The sequence below is a fragment of the Lepidochelys olivacea genome (genome assembly GCF_965140295.1).
Source record: "Lepidochelys olivacea isolate rLepOli2 genome assembly, chromosome: 10".
NCBI classification, from domain to species: domain Eukaryota; kingdom Metazoa; phylum Chordata; order Testudines; family Cheloniidae; genus Lepidochelys; species Lepidochelys olivacea.
In genome coordinates this window covers 55448040-55463634 of record NC_140420.1, presented here as the reverse complement: position 1 = coordinate 55463634, position 15595 = coordinate 55448040, and positions in this window count along the sequence as shown.

The window sequence follows — 15595 nt, the reverse complement described above, 5'->3', positions numbered from 1 at the left end:
GGCAAGTTCCCCAGATGGTCCAGTTTTCAGTCCCTGCCCCCAGTTCCACAGACCTGGATGGGCAGGGAATGCCTGGGTATGTTTGGGACCATCCCTTGCCTCAGTGTTGGAGGCCCAGGGGAGCTGGAGTCAGGACTCCTAGGTTCTCTCCCCAGCTCTGGGAGGGGAGTGGAGACTAGTGCTTTGAGCAAGGGGGGCTGGGACTCATGGCTCCTGAGCTCTATCCCTAGCTCAGAGAGGAGAATGGTGTTTTCTGGTTAGAGCAGGGGGGACTGGGAGTCAGGACTCCTGGGTTCCAGTGGCAGATTCACCCCTGGGCCAATGTGGCCCATGCCCAGGGGCTCTGGACAAATGGGGTACCCCCACGCCCTGACCCACTCTGTCCACCCAGCGCTCCAGCCAGGGAGCAGGGGAAGCCCCTGTGCCTAACCCTGCTCCCTGGCAGGAGCACCAGGCGGGCGGGACATAGCTCCGCACAAAGGTGGATTTACAGTAAAACACAGGGTGCCCTGGCATGCGGGCTCCAGGGCCAGGCAGCTGTGGGGGCAGAAGCTTGGTCTTGCCGGCTCCTGCTGCAGGCTCTGCACCCACCAGCAACCAAACTCCCCCTCCTCTGACTCTTTGCTGCCTCCTCCCCTGAGTGTGCTGTGTTCCCACCCTTCCCAGTCCCTCCCAGTGCTTCCCCCGCCGCCAAACAGCTGTTTGCCGGCGCTCAGGTCCCTCCAGGAGGGGCGCTCAGGTCGCTCCAGGAGGGGAAGGAGAGGGGCCGCAGCATGCTCAGGGAATGAGGCAGAGAAAAGGTAAGGGTTGGGCCTTTGGGAAGGAGGTGGAATCGGGGTAGGGCGGAGCAAAGGCGGGGCCCCCACACTCCCCCTACACATACCCCACCCCCCACAGCCCCTGCAGTGAGCCGCTCAGGGCAGGGGGCTAGGAGCACCCCCACAACCCCAGCCCACACCCCCAGACCCCAGTCCTGACTCCTGCACCTCCCTCACACAGTCCCTGCCCCCTGCACCCCCCCCCACATCCTCCCCCCACCCCTCGCACCAAATGGGAACTCCTGCACACATACACCCCACATTCCCACCTGCACCCCTCGCACCAAATGGAAGCTGCCCAAGGTAAGCACCTCACACCCCAACCTCCTGCCCCAACCCTGAGCCCCCTCCTGCATCCTAACTCCTGGCTAGACCCTGCACTCCAACCCACTCCTGCACCCTAACTCCCTCCCAGACCCTGCACCCCCAGCCCTGACTCCTGCACCCCTCTCACACACACCCTGCCCTTCCTGACTCCTGCCCCCCCGCCCCAGTCCCCTGCCTACCCTGACTCCTGCACCACCCCACCACATCCCCACCTGGACCCCTCACACCAAATGGGAGCTGCCCCAGGTAAGTGCTCCACACCCCAACCCCCTGTCCCAGCCCTGAGCCCCCTCCCGCACCCTAACTCTTGGCCAGACCCTGCACCCCAACCCCCCACCTGCTCCTGCACCTTAACTCCCTCCCAGACCCTGCACCCCCAGCCCTGAGCCCCCTCCTGCACCATAAGTCCTGGCCAGACCCCACACCCAAATGCTTTTTTACATTTTTTTTATAAAGCGTTCTTATCCCAAGCACTTCACAATAGTTAGCTAACGTTACAAAAATGAAGCTGAGCACAGGGCCCCACTAACTCTAAATCCACAACTGCTGCACACAGGCAAGCCACATAAGGGCCAGGGCAGAAGCTGCAGTCTTGGAGAAGACCCTCCCTTGATTCTCTACTGACCCTCAGCAGCAAGATATCTTCCATAATGATCACATTCTGTGGAAAATGTGGGGACGGGAATGATTATCAAGCTCCTCCCACAGCGCTGGCTCTCCCCAAGAGCCATGTGCCCAGTGTATAGCAGGGCCCAGGAAAAGCAATTTACCCTGCCCCTGTGGCTACTCGCCATTTTGGGGGTCTTGTGGCTCATATGTGCTTGCCTGGGGTCAGCTAGTTAGTGACAGGCGTGGGAGTACTCGCTGTGTTTTAAATCACTGAATCAGTGTTCTGTGTGTTGCAAACAATTCTGTAAAATGGGGTAGGTGGGGTCTCCCAGGATCACAATGGACATTACTACTTCCCCTACAGTGATCTGGTCTGGGAAGAAAGTCCCTGCTTGCAGTTTCCTGAACAGGCCAGTGTTCCGAAAGATGTGTGCATCATGCACCTTTTCAGACCAGCCTGCATTAATGCTGTGAAACGCCCATGGTGATCCACAAGTGCCTGGAGAACCACTGAGAAATACCCCTTGCAATTAATATACTCAGTGGCTAAGTGGTCTGGTGCCAGAATTGGAATATGCATGCCATCTATCGTCTCTCTGCAGTTAGGGAAGCCCATTTGTGCAAAGCCATCCACAATGTCACACACACTGCCCAGAGTCATGGTCTTTTGGAGCAGGACGCAATTAATGGCCCTGCACACTTCCATCAACACGAGTCCAACGGTCGACTTTCCCACTCTGAACTGGTTAGCGACCGATCGGTAGCAGTCTGGAGTAGCCAGCTTCCACAGTGCAATCGCCACACACTTCTCCAATGGCAGGGCAGCTCTCATTCTCGTGTCCTTGTGCCGCAGGGCTGGGGTGAGCTCATCACACAGTCCCATGAATTTGGCTTTCCTCATCCGAAAGTTCTGCAGCCACTGCTTGTCATCCCAGATGTGCATCATGATGTGATCCCACCACTCAGTGCTTGTTTCCCGAGCCCAAAAGTGGCATTACACTGTGGTCAGCACCTCCGTGATGCCACAAGCAAGCTCATGTCATAGCTACTATGCATGGCGAGATCAATGTCGTACTCCTCTTGCCTTTGTAGTTTAAGGAATAACTCCACTGCCACTCGTGGTCAGAGCATGCAGCATACTGGTCAACAGTTTGGGACCCACTCCTGCAGCCCAAAGAGGCAGGGAGTGCAATACACAAACCATTGAAGGATGGCACCAAATGTAGACGGAAGTACATGGATTGCTGGGATGTGAAGCAATGCATCACGGGGCACTGGGACAGGACCCAGAATGCCCCATGACCCCCTCCGCCTTCCCACAGCTCTTAGCGGCAGAAGAGAAAGAGGTGCTTTGTGGGATAGCTGCCCAGAATGCACCACTCCGAATACCACCGCAAGTGTGAACATGCTATTGCGCAGGCAGCTGACAGTGTGAACACACAACAGCGATTTCCCTTCTCTGAGCGGTGCTGTAACTCCCGGCGCTGTAACTCTGCCAGTGTAGACATGCCCTAAGACTAGCCCTAAGAAAAAGGGAGTAAAAGAGATTGAACATTAGAGCTGGAGACATGGACACAGCTAAGCATAATCTACAGTAGGGTCATAGACTGATAGTATTAGTACAAGATGGAAGAAACATCTCCCTGGGAGGAATGGATATAGACCCCCATACAAGATATAGGAATCATAAGATGATTCATTTAATATTTGAAGGCTCATCATGGTGTACAGTGCCCTGGGAACATAATTTTTTTTTATGGTGAATGATAAACATACTTGATCGCTCAGGCCTTTTCTTAGAAACGATTAGATAATCATTAAACACAGTGGGTGCCTTTGGAAGTATTTTGAATATAAAGGCACATCTGGGAGGCAATTGTGACAGAAGGTAAGCTAGTGTACATACAAATTGCAGATTTCTAGCAACTCCTCAGATTTGAGTGTAAGGGTGAGCACAAATATCTCATGACACCAAAAGTGAAAAGGAATTTTAATTTAGTTGACTTGCATTCCCATCAGCTAGATGTTATGCAGTGTAGTCATTATGTATCCAACCCAGTTAGGCATGTGGTTTATACTTGTGCATTGTGGTCTACTTGTATCTGATCTGCCAAACATCTTTATGCTGTTACTTCATTATATTTTGGTTCTCTCTTTCATATATAACATTTTATGTATAAAATTGTCCACACTGGTGTACACATACATAACTTAAAATTTATTTGCAGCTCTGTGGTTTATGGGGGAATAACGTGTTGTGTGTCATAAACTGAATGAACCGAGTCTTGAAAACTGATTAATTCTATAGAAATAACCCCATTTACATGGAAAGGGCAAACTTCGCTAAAGCAGTTCACCAAAAGTAGAAATCAGGGCTTGATGGGGAGGGAGCACGAGTGGTCTCTCCTTCAAGTGACTTCTCCCTTTAGGACTGTGTTGCTCCAAAAGTGGTGCCCTATTGAAGTTCCCATTAAGTGTTCTTCCTCAGCCTCATATTGCAATTAGTGACTTATCCAGATACTTATTATAGTTTCTCATTAAAATTACATACAAAAGTGAAAGGAAAAAAGGGTGCATATTAACTTGTATATTCATATCCTAATAAGCTAGTTCCATGCTCTTCTGCAAACTCTGCAGAACCCTTTCCACGTAAGTCCCCTGTGGAGACAAAAGCAGCATTCCCCCTTTGGTGCAGGTGAGGAAAGATACACACAAAAACAGCTCTCCTCTCACACAAAAACAGCTCTCCTCTCCCCACTTATGGATCCCATCAGACAATCTGGATCCTGGTTACTGAAAAATTATTTTATGGTAAGCAAACAATTAAGGCTGTTTATGCATTTTTGTAATTTATTGCAAATCTGAAGTAGATACAAATCAAAACGCACAACTCATTATGAAAGACATAAGATATCATATTGCCTCTATATAAATCCATGGTATGCCCACATCTTGAATAGTGCGTGCAGATGTGGTCGCCCCCATCTCAAAAAAGACATATGGGAATTGGAAAAGGTTCAGAAAAGAGCAACAAAAATGATTAGAGGTCTGGAGCGTCTGCCATAATGAGGAGAGATTAATAAGACTGGGATTTTTCGGCTTGGTAAAAAGATGACTAAGAGGGGATATGATAGAGTTCTATAAAATCATAACTGGTGTGGAGAATAAATAAGAAAAAGTGTTATTTACTCCTTCTCATAACACAAGAACTAGGGGTCACCAAATGAAATTAATATGCAGCAGGTTTAAAACAAACAAAAGAAAGCATTTTTTTCACACAACGCACAGTTAACCTGTGGAACTCCTTGCCAGAAGATGTTGTGAAAGCCAAGACTATAATAGGGTTCAAAAAAGAACTAGGTAAATTCATGGAGGATAGGTCCATCCATGGCTATTAGCCTGGATGGGCAGGGATGGTGTCCCTAGCCTCTGTTTGCCAGAAGCTGAGAATGGGCGAGAGGGGATGGATCACCTGATGATTGCCTGTTCATGACTGCATTGGCCACTGTTGGAAGACAGGATACTGGGCTAGATGGACCTTTGATCTGACCCAGTAGGGTGGTTCTTATGTTCTTAACCCATTCTGTGCAAATGGAGTTTAGCTATTCCTTAAATATTATTTACAAAGCATAACAGTTAAAAGGTTACTTTAAAAAGTAGTGTTACCGCTAGAAATCCAATAAGTAATTTTATCCCCTAAAAATATACATAAACAAGTGTGTACATTCTAATGCATACGAAATTACTCCCACTCAACCACGCACAAACTGCCCTACATTCTTTCCAATATTTGTGTTAAAGTGTCTGCAATGCTTTGCATATTAATAATTCTAGACTACAGGTACCAGTATCATTCTGCAGCTATTACAGGAGCATTTCATCCCAGGAGGCAATATCTTTCCCCTCCAGAGTAGGATAAATTCTAGTCTCATAAATATTTAAGCCTGTTGCAAATCACCTCTTAAAGGTATTTTCAAATCCTAGAAGGCTGAAGACCTTTGGTTTAAAATAAAATATGAATGTTAGGTCAATTCATATAGATATATGTCATCTTTATATGAAAATGAACGGGAACTAACAGAATCTTATCACCCACATGACTCTGTTTGAAACCTTAAACAAAGGTTAGTTAGAGCCTACTATATATCATGCTAAGCAGTGTCTACATTACCATTTTAGGATATTTCATCTGTGCAGTAAACAATTTTTATCACTTGGTTAACATGAATATCATATTAGCAAAACTATCAAATGTGTGCAGAGTGAGTGTTGGTTAATTTTAAATTAATTCTTTCTATTTTACTGTTCATTGAATGAGTGATGTTCTTCTCTCTGGCAAATCAAGGGCCAGACCACTACAGGAGGAAGTCTCAGCAAGGATCCCCTCAGAGTTCCTCACCATTGTTCTTTGTGGGGCAAAATTCAACTCCCTTCCCCCCTAAAGAATAACTGAGGGCTTGGCTACACTTGCAAGTTATAGTGCATTAAAAGAGCCCTGGGCACACTAGCTCAGTACCCATCCACAATGGCAAGGCACGTACAGTGCACAGACTCCGCAGCTGGTCCACTCCTGCTACTCCATCTCAGCAAGTGGAATAATGTTTTGTGCGCCCCCGCTGGAGTGCCGTAGCACCAGTGTGGACGCCCTGGTCTGTCAGTGTGCTCTGATTGGCCTCCAGAAGTGTCCCACGATGCCTGTTGTAGCCACTCTGATTATCACTTTGAACTCTACTGCCCTGCCCTCAGGTGACCAACCGTCAGAACCGCGCTCAAATTCTCTGGGAATTTTGAAAATCCCCTCCTGTTTGCTCAGCCACGCATGGAGTGCTCTCAGTGAATCTTTCCAGGTGACCATGCCTCCACCCGCCAGGCGATCCACTATGGAACAATGGCGAGGCGCTGGACCTCATCAGTGTTTGCGGGGAGGAAGCTGTCCAATCCCAGCTGCACTCCAGATGTAGGAATTACGATACCTTCGAGCAGATATCAAGGGACATGATGGAAAGGGGCCATGACCAGGACGCATTGCAGTGCAGGATTAAAGTAAAGGAGCTGCGGAATGCCTATCACAAAGCCTGTGAGGCAAACAGCCACTCCGCTGCTGCCCCTGAGACCTGCCGTTTCTACAAAGAGCTGGACGTGATACTTGGGGCCAACCCCACCTCCACTCCGAGTACCACCATGGACATTTCAGAGCCCCTTTCAACAAGATGGGAGGAGGAGGAGGAGCAAAGCAGGAGTGAGGGTGCTGAGGCGGAGGAAGACACCCTGGAATCCCTAGATGCATGCAGCCAGCAGCTGTTCTCAAGCCAGGAGGAAGGTAGCCAGTCACGGCAGGCGGTGCTTGGGGAAGGACAAACACCAGAGGAGGTTCCCGGTAAGCGGTTTTATTTTGGGAAGGAAGTTATTCGGTGCAGGCTCTTGGGGTGAGGAGGGTTAGGGCTGAATGCCTGCCTAGATGCAGAATAGGGCGTTGATGCGCTCTCTCACATCATGGTAATTGGCCTCTGTGATCTCTTCAAAGGTCTCATCCAGAACTTGGGCAATGCACTTGCACAGGTTTCTTGGGAAAGCCACTATGTTCCTTGTCCCAGTAAGGATAACTTGTCCGCACCACTGCCGTGAAGGGTGGGGGGACCATTGCTGCACACAGACAAGCTGCATATGGGCCAGGGCAGAAGCCACATTGCAGTAGAAGACCCTCCCTTGCTTCCCAGCAGTGAGATATCTTCCAGGATGAACTCCTGCGGAAAATGTGGGGACAGTGTTCAGTATAGGGGCCCCCTGCCGCTGTTGGCTCTCCCCCAGGCACAGAAACCCGGAGGACAGTACAGCCATGAAAATCAGTCACGCTTGACCCTGTGCTTACTCACCATTTTGGGGCTCCCATGGGTTGTGCACGCTCACTTTGGGATGGGCAAATTATGCTATTATGTAGGCTGTGCTTGCCCTTGAGTATGGGGGAATCATTGCTCTGTCTGGTGTGAACAATGCTGCCTCTGTTAAGTGTTGCGTTTTGCCTTTACAGATGCAACTTTGAGATCTCAGCCGTCCGTGTTATCACTGGCCGAAAGACTCCAAAGAATCAGAAAGGGGCCATGTAGAAGCAAGGAAGACATGTTGCATGAAGTAATGCAGCATTCAAATACTGAAAATGGAAAAGTGCAGAAGTAGCAGGACAGTGAAAGGAGGATCCGCCAGCAGAATGGGGAGCGCCGACACAAAAGCGCGTTGCTCCAGCAGCAAAGCATGGATCAGCTGATAAGCATAATGGAGTGCCAGGCGGACTTGATCCAGGAGCTCATAGCCATGCAGGCGGAGCCCAACCTCCCCCTGCCGCCCTTGTCCCAAAACTCTTACCCTTGTGCCCCCATGTCACCTCCAACCCACTCTCCCCAACATCCGGGTTCTTACCGCTACCGGCTGCCTCCAACACCTGTAGCTTCACCACCCAGCCCTAAAAACTACGACCCTTACCCACTGCACTCAACCCCCATCACCATGCAGTATAGCCATCCTGAAGTGCAGCACTCATTGCACAGCACTCCAGACAGGAAGGCTGAGTATGATAACAGGACATATGCAAATCTATGATTGTACCGTTCCCCACCCCACCCCTTTGCCCTGTTTCCCAAGCAGTTGGGTTTCTTTTCAATAAATGGATTTTTTGGCTTTGAAAACATTCTTTATTATTGCATAAAGAAAAAGATACCTTAGCCCAGGAAAGAAACAGGCTCTGCAAGTCAGTGTAGCAAACAGAGATTCCTACTACCATTGGTACCACTGCACTTCACTCCCGTGCAGGGCACCAGACATTACTGGTGGCTTTCAGCCTCAAATTGCTCCCTCAAGGCATCCCTAATCCTTGCAGCCCCATGCTGGGCCCCTCTAATAGCCCTGCTCTCTCGCTGTTCAAATTCAGCCTCCAGGTCTTGAACCTCCAAGTTTTATGCCTGAGTGAATTGTTCACCCTTCCCTTCACAAATGTTAGGGGGGGGTACAGCATGCGGATATAACCACGGGGATGCGGTCATCGGCCAGGTCCAGCTTCCCATACAGAGAGCGCCAGAGGCCCTTTAAACAGCCAAAAGCACGCTCCACAATCATTCTGCACTGGCTCAGCCTGTTGTTGAACCGCTCCTTGCTGCTGTCAGCCTACTGCCCTGCCCTGTTCAGGGTTTCATGAGCCATGGCATTAAAGGGTAAGTGGGGTCTCCAAGGATCACAATGGGCATTTTGACCTCCACTATGGAGATCTTCCGGTCTGGGAAAAAAAGTCCTGATTGCAGCTTCCTGAACAGGCCAGTGTTCCGAAAGATACGTGCGTCATGCACATCTCCAGGCCACCTGTGTTAATGTCAATGAAACGCCCATGGTGATCCACAAGCGCCTGGAGAACCATAGAGAAATACCCCTTCCAATTAATGTACTCAGAGGCTAGGTGGGCTGGTGCCAGAATTGGAATATGTGTGCCATCTATCGCCTCTCCGCAGTTAGGGAAACCCATTTATGCAAAAGTCATCCACGTCACCTGGAGTCATGGTTCTTCTGACCAGGATGAGATTAATGGCCCTGCAAACTTGCATCAACACGATTCCAGCGGTCGACTTCCCCACTTCAAACTGGTTAGTGACTGATCGGTAGCTGTCTGGAGTTGCCAGCTTCCAGATTGCAATAGCCACCCACTTCTCCACTGTCAGGGCAGCTCTCAATCTCGTGTCCTTGTGCTGCAGGGTGGGGGTGAGCTCCTCACACAGTTCCATGAATGTGGCTTTTCTCATCTGAAAGTTTTGCAGCCATTGCTCGTCATCCCAGACTTGCATGACGATGTGATCCCACCACTCAGTGCTTGTTTCCCGAGCCCAAAAGCATGCCCCTGGTAGTAAGCATGTCCGTGAATGTCACAAGCAAAATCATGTCATATGCGTTACTCGAGTCGATATCACTGTCACTTTGGATCATAAGGAATAACTTGACTGCCAAACGTGACGTGCTGGCTAGACTCGTCAGCATACGCCTCAGCAGTTCAGGCTCCATTCCCGCAGACCAAAAGGGAAGACAGAGCGTGCAGTACAAAAAACGTTGAAAGATGGCACCAAATGTGGATGGAAGTACAGTGATTGCTGGGATGTGAACCAACGCATCACAGGGCTTTGGGACAGGACCCAGAATGCCCCACACCCCCTGCCCCCTTCCCACAAGCCACAGTACCAGAATGGGAAGAGGTGCTCTGTGGGATAGCTGCCCATAATGCACTACTCCCAATGCCACTGCAAGTGCCGCAAATATGGCTACGCCAGTGCGCTTGTTCCTGTCAGTGTGGACAGACTGCAGCGCTTTCCCTACTGTGCTCTCTGAAGGCAGGTTTAACTCAAAGCCCTCTACATCTGCAAGTGTAGCCATGCCCTGAGAGTCTACTCCCAAACCTACAGAAACCCTGTGAGGACAGGGCCATCTGTGTAGTGGCTCTGACAATATACCCGAGTTCACACCCTACACGCCATTGTAATAATTTTTGTACAAGGCGTGTCTTGTGAGGTAGCATTTTACAAACTCAATTGACTGATCAATATCATGGCAAAAGGCACATAGCAGCATTATATGTGAAGTTATAAGCTGAAATCACAACTAGAAGTATGTTTTCCAGATAAGTCTTGGGAGCTGCCAAACCAGTTCCTGAGCAACAAAAGGCAAGCTCATGCCTCAGCCAGGTATAAACAAAGCTGATGGACCATTGCCTGCTAAGTGGACATTCTTTGGCAAGAAAGGGGGAAGGGGCTAAAATCTACACCCCAGCAGAGAAACAGCATGGAGTTCCCTTCCACACACACTGCCTGTCACCTGGCTCCCAGCTGGAAATGAGAGACAGGACCATAAAAAGAAGGGAAAGACACCCCCCTCTTTCTTCCTGCCCATCACATTCACTGCATCTGAAGAGTCAAAAGCAGCTGTTGGACTCTGGGGGAGGGGCCCTGACCTAAAGAGTTTGGTCAGTAAGACTGCTGAAAACATGTGGTGAGAAAACTTTGCTTTGAATCTAATATAGTTTGTTAAGTTAGGCACCAGTAAGTGTTTTATCTTTCTTTTCCTTGTAACCATTTCTGACTTTTATGCCTCATTACTGGTAGTCACTTAAAATCTCTCTGTATTTGTTTTACTGTTTTATTTAATCCAGTGTGTTCAAGTTGAAGTGTCTGGGTAACTCCATTTAGGGCAACAAAAGGTGTGCATATTATTCCCTTAAAACAATAAGACTCAGTACACTTGTACTGTCCAGGAGAGCGCTGGGCAGTACAGGACATACGTTGCTGGGGAAAAATCTGAGACTGGGGGTATGTTGGAGTCACCTGTGGTAAATGTTAAGGCTGGTAAGAGCCAAGGCGTGGCTGTCTGGCTACAGCACCTCTCTACGTAGTTGGGAGTGTCCCACATGCTGGAGGTTGTTTGAGAACAGTCCATGTTGGAGACTACCGCAGCAAGGCATTGTAAAGGGCATCCTAGGTTGCAGGGCAGGAGTGACACAGCTACTCATTGGTTTGGATTGTACCCTGGTATGTCAGAGTGGCCCAGTCCCTCTGCACCAGCTTTAGGCCTTGTAGCTTCCCCAGACTCCCTGTCAAGGGGGTTTTGTTGAAGACAATGCATAGCTCCAAAGCCATATTCTCTGCTTCAGGGGGGCAGAGGAAGTATGGGATGTGTTCCCTGGCCCACCTACAAGGGCCCCAGGCCACTCATTCACCTTCTTCCATGGAATCCACACATATGGAACACCCTCTATGTTCCAGAGAATGAACCTTCTGTACACAGATCAGGAGAGGACACTCCAGGCCTCATTCAGCACTAATGCTTCTCTGTGTATCCGCCCAAGAATGGGTGCCGAACAAGCAAGAGGAATTCCTCCAAAGCACTGTAACTATACCCTAGTTTGTAGTTTTCCAAGCCTGCTCTTGCACTACTAGGAAATATATAGTTAGCACTGGATCTGAAGGTAGCATTACAGAATAATTTCTACTTAAATAACCTACCAACACATATGATGAAGCATTATATATAATTCACTAATAAAAGCAATTGAATTCAGAGAGTGAAAGCTTGAGCAGGAAGCGCTTCTCCTCAGGACTGGAATGACTTCATCTGAACTTGGGAGTACAAACACGGAAGGACATTCCCTATACAGTGTTTTAGCATATCTGCAAAACTGTAAGGTTGAGTTTTAACAGCAAATGTATAAGAAGTTTTAATGTTTTCCTTTAGTTTAGGACTAGGTATAATTAGAGAAAGATAAAGTTTTCAATAGCAAATTTTATAACATCTTATTCCCTGCCCCCAATAGCATGAGTCTAATCCTACAATTTCTGTGCTGTCTGCTGAAGAGGTGCAGTGATTCCAGAGCTTTACAACTCTCTCTCTTTAAAAATAAGTGCAGCAAGAAATTATTTTTGATTAAATAACCACCTATGGAACTGGATTCAGTTATGTGGCCTTCTATCTGATGATTCTCCAGGTGGACAGGGACTGGAGTTGTGCAGAAGAAAACAGGGAGAAGATCTTTTGCATCAATTGACATTGAACCCTTTGGTTGATAGAGTAACATTGATGGGATGCGAAGGAATTTGTGTCAGCTTCCTTAGCCAGCGTAAAATGGGAACATCCCTAGGCTCTGAGAAGGGAAAAAACATCCTGGAAAACTGGAAGTGGGGGAAGAAGAGAACTTGATTTTACTTGCCAAATAACCCAACACACCCAAAATCTCTTGTTCCAGAAACTATTTACGAATGTTGGAACAAATATAACTAAATTTTATACTTATGTGCATACAGTGCTTTGGCTGCATTTTCTTTTTCAAAGATGATCTGCAAAGGTGAAATAAAAATTAAGCTAAGATCACAAAGTTGCTGAATGCCTCAGCTAACCGGACTGTTGCAGGGGAGGGAACATCAGCAGAGAGAAAAGTTTTAATGTACCCGTTTGAAAAGGATACACACACACGCAGTATTATGCATGTATAAAATGCACTTCCATGTTAACTACAAATAAACCATAATGCAACATTCCAGAATGCCATCATTGATAGCAGAAGTCTCATACTCCTCTGGTATGAACAACATCCCACAATTATGAGATCATCTAGACACATGGGGGAGCATCAGAAAAGAGTACCAAAAGCAAAACACTGAAGGCTGCAAATGAGAAGTGGATGACCTGATTCTTCTCTCTCTCACCTATTTTACACCACTGTCATTCCATTTATTCCATTAACATTACTCCTCATTTACATTATGGTAAGTGAGAACAGAATCAGGCCCAATAAGAACAAAAAAAAGGTCCCAGATACAATTAGAAGGTCCTATGACCTTTGTGACAGCCATTTAATTTAAGGGGACTAGAACGGTTACCATAAGACTAGAGCTCTGCTCCTGCTCCCAATGAAGTCCACAAGAGTTTTGTCACGGGAACAGGTTCACGCTCTGTATTCTGCTTGAAAATGAATGAACAAAGCAACAGAAGATTAAAATCTTCATCTCTTACAATAATACACAGCATCACTATTTTTTCTTATTTGTTTTATAATAATTGTCACTTTCCATTGTTTTGTAGATATCAGAGTACTATCAAATTATGCTCTGCTGTGCTTTCTAATGAAAGAAAAGGGACCTTTGAAAGAGTCACAGTGCAGCTATAGCCTTTCACCTCAAAAACAAAGTCAATATTCTAAACGTCATTTGCACATTGGAATATTTGCCACCTTTGTTCAAATTTTAATACAAATTGTAAAATACCAAAGGTGTTTCTAGAATTTTTTTTTATTAACTCTGATACAGTACTAAATCTCGCAATGTTTTACCTTTGTTATGAAGCTTTTTTTATTTCATAAATATAAAAAAGATATTGTACTTCAAAGTAGAACTGCTACTGCAAGTTAGCAGTTCAGAAAATCAGACTTAAATTATGCATCCTACAGCATGTAATATTCCCATGTTTCACACACATTATATTAGATGTATGATAAATTATTCCATTTTGACTAAAGCTAATTTTATAACTGAAATCAAAAGTTACCACAGCCTGACAGTGCACTCAGCCAAGTCAGGTAACAGCACTAAAGTAGGTTTGACCAGTTATCAAAACATCACATCCAGCCAAAAAGCATCACAAGGAAAGCTAGTCAATTCTGAGTCTACCAGAAGTACACTGGGTGATTGCAATTCTTCAAACACAAGGTGATTTTTATATTTAAAAAAGCTTACAGGCATTTGTGTACATCTGTTACATCCTGCTTCAAATATTAGAGGGTGGGGGGAAATCAAACATCAGGACAGAACAGATTTTCCATTAGGTGACCCAAGTGCTTAGAGGCGAGCGCAACAGTATTTTGTGTGTACACATGATGGAAAGTCAGTCCTGCAAGGTGGAAGCCACCTGTGACTCCCACTGACTTTGAAAGAGGAATTTAGAAAGACGAGTGTTTTAAGATTATATAGAAATTTATTCTGTCACCCATGGTAAAGTTTAGAGACAGGGAAGCTTTGGTCAATAGAGCATGCTTCAAACTCCTCCAGGTGAGGGCTGCTGTAGAAAAATATTTGCCATTAGAAAGCATTTGAAATTCATCACAAAGAGGATTCTTTCACCAGTTACTTAATAAATTGCAATAGGTTGGGTGGTCTTTAATATATTCTACTTTTGTATGCACCACAATCTCTTACCTTGTCATTGAGTAAGACAGCAGGCAACTTTCCTCCTCAGTTCTTTCTTCATCCAGAGGAAGAGATAGTCTTTATATTTGTGTTACATTTATTGCTACAGCTAGCTTCTCCTCAGGCTAACAAAAGCCCAAATTGAATTCTTCACCCTGTTCCCCCCTCCTGCTCTGTTTCTGTGCCACAGGCTCTTCACCAAGAGTCTGCACAAGCGGGTGTCCTTTGATGAAGTGCAGTGAGGAGTGACTATCTACCAGCACCAGGAACTTCAGCCTTAAGGCCACCCCAAAAAGAAGCATTTAGCCAGACCTCATGCCCTCTATGCTTCACTGCCCTAGGCCACTTCCTGTTCTACTTCCTAGGACTCTTCATCCTTTCCAAGATTATACTCCCACCCCAAAATAAACAAACTTTCCCCTCCCTAGGATAGTTTCTCCAGCCATCCAGTTCTCATTGAGTTTCTTTCCAAGGTAATCCAATTTGTATGGTTATCCCCAGCTTTATTACTCCCAGCCTATCACTAATCTGAAGAAAGGGAACTCCCTAAACACAATCCGCCCCCTTCCCAGCATGCTTTGCCTCAGAGCCTGCAACTCTTATCAGCCTTTGGAACTACAAATCCCAGTATTCCTCTGAACTGGCACCAGGAACAGGTTAGAAGTTGATCCAAAACCTGATTTAAGGAGCTAGCATATCCTGTTGTATTTGGGAGTAGTATCCCTTTGGGGAGAAATGAAGGATCTGGTTTTCTTTTGGTATTTATAGGTAGAGATAGGTGTGAGCCAAATGTCGCATCTGAATATCCGCAAACTTTGGATTTGTACTTCAGGCCCCTTCTTTAGTTAAGGTCTGGCTATTTAAGAAGTTATATATTGCCGTAAAGACCAAAGGTCAGATTTAAAGAACAATATTTCTAGTTTGGCTTTTGGCTGTGGGGACCTTTGAAAGTCTCACTGAAAGAAAGAAAAAGTTACTGTGGGGCATGACTAGGCAAGAGCACAAACAAGCTGATACTGTAAGGTGCTGAGCAGCCCTTGAGAAGTGCTGAAAGTGAGAGCAGGCCTGTCCAATTAGCTCCAATCTAGTAGCAAAAGAGGGCTTGGAGCGTCTCTCCTGAAGGTCATGAGAGTGTCTAAAGTT